General features: G+C 41.5%; 1 long non-coding RNA gene across 1 annotated transcript; it reads left to right on the top strand.

Moving 5' to 3' along the window:
* Nucleotides 1–410: 410 nt before the first annotated feature.
* On the top strand, nt 411–3,495 carry LOC113016392 (uncharacterized). The gene is made up of 3 exons (XR_013905926.1): nt 411–496; nt 1,657–1,942; nt 2,023–3,495. It is a non-coding gene; the product is annotated as an uncharacterized LOC113016392 (long non-coding RNA).
* The last annotated feature ends 2,886 nt before the right edge of the window (nt 3,496–6,381 follow it).

Below are 6,381 nucleotides of genomic sequence, written 5' to 3'. Positions count from 1 at the left end.
AGGTTGGAAACCTGCAGTCAGCTGAGACTGAAGGAGTCACCTGGATGAGTCATGAAACGTTTCTCCCACTGAAAACATCCAGATGAACAGAATCAACTTTTGGGGATTAAAACGTGTCTGAATTAATCAGTGGGTGCTGAGTGGGTCAGTCAGTGTGTCGCTGGGCTGATTTGTGTTTCCTCTGCAGGTGAAGGTAGAAAGTGTGTGTGAGCTGATGTGAATTGAGCAGCATGGATCAGTGTGAGGACAGAGAGGAGGGAGTCCCTCCCTCTAAAAGCACTCTGTGTGGGGAACATGAGAGCCAGACCAAAGCTCAGAGGTGAGATGACCATCTCTAACTGTCCATGACTCTTCTCCATGTCACAGCTCAGCACTCATATCACTGCTCCATCATTATTCACAGGAACCCGCCTGGACCTCCACCCAGCTCTGTGTCCTGTAAGAGTGACGCGTCTAAAGATGACTTCGTTAATTTCAAAGTCTCTGCTGCAGAGAGGTGAGCTGTTAGTAACAAGAACTCTCTGATTTAAATGATTTTGATGTTTCCTGGTTTCTAAAATGCATCTCTGTAGCAGAGCAGTGTCTCCAAGGACACACAGGCTCAGCTGTAACTGTCAGTTTATCTGGTTTAAGACACATTTGGACTCAATTGGCTGTTTTTAACTATGTATTTTAATCAGAGGTGTAAATCTAGACCTCACACATCTGGATCCTAAACTATGATAGAAACAGCTGCTAGCAGTGGGTAGTTTGACTTTGATACGCTGCTCTAGAAAGCAAACAAAGGTTTGTGCAGCTCCTCTTCAGAAAAGTGTTTCTGTACCAGTTTTACAGTGCTTCAACAGTAAACATCTAAAACGTATCCGCTGACTCCTGGATGTTTATTGTGGACCTGTTAGCTATCTGCCAAGCTAGAAACCAGCTTTACACCCTAGTGAGGGCAGAATAGGAAACAACCCACTCTTCAGCAGAGTTTGACTCTCTGACATCAACAACAGGTTCATGCAGCTCTGTGAAGGATCAGGAGATATAAAATAAGGAGTATATTGTTAAAGATACATTGACTTCTAACACATGTAACGCATTAAGGTAAAATTTCTTACCATAAGGATGTGTTACACGATTTATAAACCCCAGTTTGTTAATTATTTGTTCATTATTCATAACTATATACTTAATTTTTTAAAAATTAAGTGTTTTTGGTCAAATGGAATTTCTTTTTGGGTAATTTTAGCCCCTTTTAGCCCTCTGCCAAAATGTTTTAACCTTTCTGTCTCTAACAGTAAAACATCGTTCCTTTATCTTCTGTGTCTGGTGTGTTGGTCAGGATTAGCTAGCTTGGCAAAAAGTTCACATTAAACAATTAAAGTGTGTTACTGTGAGGTGTGTGTTCGTACTATGAGTCACAGCTCGAGTTTTCTTGCGGGTGAAGGTTTTTCACCTCGCTGTCATTCTTGCATAAAAGTGTTTGACCCCTTCAGGAAAAAAAACGAAATTTGGGATTATTTTTTGTTTTGTTCATTGTGTGTATTTGTTTCTACTTTTTACTTTTTCTTTTACTGTGTACAGCACTTTGGTCAACCTGTGTTGTTTTTAGACATGGTTATTGATTGATTGATTGATTGATTGATTGATATGTCTTTGATTAAAATACAGCCTACTCCACATCCTCCAAGTTACAGAGAAGAGGAACCATCTGGGGTGAACTTGTGCACTTGGTATTGGCTGTCATGGTCCCTGTGCCTCTCCGGCTCGCTCATGTTGGCCACAGGTTTGTTTTGTTTTCTCTCCTGCTTCCCTGGGTGGAGCTCATTGTGGGCTCTCACCCTTGGCCCACGTATCTGCGGTGATTTCTACACCTGTTGCTGATCAGGCGGCGTCCCCCTTGCCTATTTAACGCTGCGGCACGGAGTATTCGGCACTGGAACGTTGAACCTCCCATGTTCGTGCTCTCAGCTCTCCTAAGACAAACTCTCTCAGTGTTGTGTGGCGTATTGATCTAATTGGACTCTTTGTGTTTAGATCTCCCCGGAACTGGTGGCGGACCCTGACCTGTGATCCCTGTGTGTGTCAACATAAGTGGAAATTGGAGCGAGAGTGGCTGTGGAGAAGCGAGTGTGCGTAAGAAGAGGAGTGGCGGAGTTTGGGCCGAGTGGGGAGCGAGTGTGGATTCCTTCCCCTGGAGCCCTGAAGCCCTGCCCCATTCACTGTATATACACATCACTGTGGTTTCCCTTCTGTGTTAATAAATTGTCAACCCTTTGCTTGCCAGAACGCTGCCTGCGTCTGAATCCATCTGTTAGCCCTGACATTGGATACCTGGAAATCAGTGAAGGGACCATTAATGCTTAAACTTGTACACAGGTTTGAGAGCAACCACCCAAAAGCTTCTGCTAATAAACACTAGTCTGTGTTTGTGATGCAAATGTTTCTGGCTGTGTTCACAAACATTTAGTAAGGTGAGTGAGGAATATTAATACTTATTATTAGATCATTAGCAGACTGTAGAACTTGACTGCACGCCAAGGTGGCAGTTCAGCCATTTGATTCATGTTGCAGCAGCTCATGAGTGAATGAACATCGTGCAATAAAAGTACTTCTAGAAGTACATTTTTGCAAAAACGTACATTGTGGAGGAATGTAGGGAAGACACGAGGGAGCCCAATATTTTACTCAAACGTTAATCGCTGCATCACACAACTGAACATTCAAAGCGCCAAAACCTAACCCTCTCACTTCCCGTTACACTGGGTACGAGTGGAGCTACCTGGTGGTATGTACTTACATTTATTTAAATTTACTTGAGTAGGGTAGAGTCATGCTAATGACCTAATAATTTTATTCAGGTGTGTTGCAGCAGAGATACATTTAAAAGCTTCAGGACGCTGGCTCTCAAGGCCTGGAGTTTGACACCCCTGCTTTACACAAAGATGGGTTAAATCACAGTGCAAAGAATGAATGAATGAATAAATGAAATATAAACAATAAATAATTATTAAATAGTCTTACACATCAATGTCATTGGTTGACTTTTGAAGTATTTGAATCCTTATTGGGTTCCCTGAGTGACAGAAGGATTAAAACACTTTAAAATCAGTACTGAAAATATGTGCAGACATTACTGGATAGATTTAGGGTTAGAATCAATAAATCACTATCATGTTAAACACTCTTAGAGTTCAAACCTTCGTAGAAACATAAGTCCAGTATCATGGAATGAAACCTAAAGGTGCATTTGAGGGTGCAAAACGTTTCGTCGGCATTGTTGTGTTTGTTTGGGAGAAAACGTACAAACATACAGTGCAGCACTTCAGAGTTACACTGCTAGCGATCGAAGATTTATGTAAATTCGACAAGCTAAACGCATTCTGTACTGTACAGCAGGAGTCCCCAACCTTTTTGCACCACAGACCACTTTAATGTCAGACAATATTTTCAGGGAACGACCTTTAAGGTGTCGCGGATAAATACAACAAAAGAATAAAAAAAAGAAAATGTGGTATTTTGTAAATATAATAATAAACGTGACTTGAGCTGTGCGCCAACAACAATGACAGTGACATCCTCCTCTCTGCTTTTTAATGCTCTCTGGTCGCTATGGTAATGCGTAAATAGTTCTTTCAAAATAAGACACACAACTACAACCATACATTTCACACCGGAGGATCAACTCTCGCGGAACGGTACCAAAAGACTCACGGACCAGGACCGGTCCGTGGGCCTATTAGGGACCGCTCCTGTACAGGAGACACTGGACTAGATTGATTGACAATGGTCTACAGCAATCAGAACGCACAACGCGATGTACTGTAAAAAAAAAAAAAAATCAGCGAAACAGCAAGTGTCACTTTTGGCCACGAACAATTTAGGGGATGGTGCATTTTTTTGAACAAACCCAGAGTGTTAAAAAAAAACCCCACTTAAAACCATTTTTATTTCTCAGCAGCATCAATAGTAACAAAAACGCAATTTAGTTTCGCTGTCAAAGTCGATTTAACTGAAGTTACGTGTTTCCGGTTACTGTGGAGCTCCACAGTGGCTGCAGCCAGAAGCTGTTTCTACAGGATCCTGATGGACACTCAAAGATTTTAGAAAATGTCCTCATTAGTTGTTTGCAGCAGAATATCAACCGATTTGAATCAAAACAACAAAAGTGCTCTGCACAAGTGGTGTGTGAGACTACAAATTCTAGAACCAGAACTGCTGATTTCATTACTCTGAACTTTTAAAGGCAGGTTTTGTATCTGAGAGGAGGGACACTTGCTGTGTTCAGTGTGACTCGTCTCTGCAGAAGGTCAGGGCCATTATAGTTGCAGTTAGCGGGTGACTTACTGGGCAGGTGGATCCTGAGTGTCTGTTGGAGTCAGGGTTCATTATGGTCCTGGTTGCTAGTGGAAATAAAGAAACAAAAGGAGGGTGTGTTGTTCAGGAAGTACAGACTGTAGCTCAGCAGGTAGAATTACTAACTGGAAGGTTGGAGGTTTGATCCCTGGCTGCTCCAGTCTGCACGCCACGGTATCCTTGGGCAAGATGTGGAACCCCGACTTGCTCTCCGATGCATCCATCATAGTGTCATTGTTAGAAAAAGAAGTGCTTGTGTGAATGAAGCACGCTGTATAAAATGCTGTGACTGCTCATATTGAAAAGCAGCTCATAAGAACTGGTTCATTTTCCAGATAATTCCACTATTAAGACAACAGACATTTGGGAGGCTTTCTCTGAGAGTAACACTGAAAGTCTTGCTGCTCCTCCACAAAATGAACTTCAGATTAAAGACACAGCTCAGCTAAACACAACTCAAACTAATCTACACTATTTTTCTTTATTACGCAGCGTTTTTATAACTATTTCCAGATGTTTCTAAAGATGAAAACAGAATTAAACTCCAGCCTGATGCGTTTCTGAGGTTCCTGACTCTGACCGTCCCTCAAACGCCTCTCTGGGCGTTTCCTTCCGTCGCTTTTACTTTCGCTTTCGTGAATGTTGTGGCGCAGTTGATCGTCTCCATGTTAAGGTAACGTTAGCAGTCTGTACTGTTTTCCTGGCTAACATCAGCTGTGTGCAGCTTAGTTTCAGCATAAATCTGCTTCGTTTTATGTGAGATCAGAGTCTAGGAACGAGACAGAAACAGTTGATGATCAGCAGCTGAACTCGATGTTACTGTGGATCCACTGACTGATGTCTGTAGGCAGCTTCTCCTGCCTCCATCAGTCTGTTACGGAAGCCCGTTTCCGCCACAAAAAAGGATCCATTCTCGAAATTTCGACTTATAACTCGAAAATTTTGAGGAAAGTAGCTCGAAATGTCGAGTTAGTTCTGCCAATCAGTAATCCAGCTACAATGCGCACTCAAACCCGCATCGCAACAAATCGGCGCTTTCGAGAGTACGTTAGCTGATATTAACGCCATGTGATTCAGCTAATAACAGAAGGATTTCATCATTTGTGAAGCCACACAGACAATAATCAGCGACTTGTGCATTTATGACTGGCTGTAATTCTGGTGTCTTAGCTGTAGCATTTGTAGCTGAGGGCTTCAGCTTCCGGGTAACAAGGAAATTACGTCATTCACGTAAATTACTGATTGACAGCACTAACTCTTAATTTTGACTTAGTTTGTTCAAAATTCCAAGTTAATAAGTCGAAATTACGAGAAAATAAGTCGAAATTTCGAGTTCTGGATCCTTCTTTTTTTTAGTGACGGAAACGGGCTTCCAGTGTGTGGATGTTGTTTAACTGTTGAAACTGCTGGACATTATGAACAATGCTGGGCATCCTCTGCACACGGTCATAAACAATCAGAAGAGTCTGTTCAGTGACAGGTTGCTTCTCCCCAAGACAAGAACTAAAAACTCCTTTGTCCCACACGCCATCAAACTGTTTAACTCCTCTCTGGAGGGGAGAGGGAGGGGAAACAGGAGGACAAAGGAGGGGGGAACAACTAAGCTGTAGTTCCTCTTCACCTCACTGTACAATACCTTGTGCAATACTTTTTGTAAATAGTCAACAGTGCAATAGACTCAATACTTGAAATGTGCAATTCACTTGTATTTTTATTTTTTATTCCTATTTATTCTATTTATCCCCTTTGTATATTTTATTTATATTTGTCTCTGTATTTATATATGTGTGTGTGTGTGTGTGTGTATATATATATATATATATATATATATATATATATATATATATATATATATATATATATATATAACAATTCTGTAACTGTAACTTCGGTCGTTGCTGTGCTTTTTGGAAGTCGAATTTCCCAGAGGAACCCACCCGAGGGATTAATAAAGTTCTATCTTATCTTATCTTATCTTATCTTAACTGCTGACAGTGAGACAGGGCTGTCCTAAGAGTCGCTGCCAACACTTCATCTATA

This window comes from Astatotilapia calliptera, chromosome 3 (genome assembly GCF_964374335.1).
Source record: "Astatotilapia calliptera chromosome 3, fAstCal68.1, whole genome shotgun sequence".
Classification (NCBI taxonomy): Eukaryota; Metazoa; Chordata; class Actinopteri; order Cichliformes; family Cichlidae; genus Astatotilapia; species Astatotilapia calliptera.
This window is presented reverse-complemented; position numbering and strand designations above follow the sequence as displayed.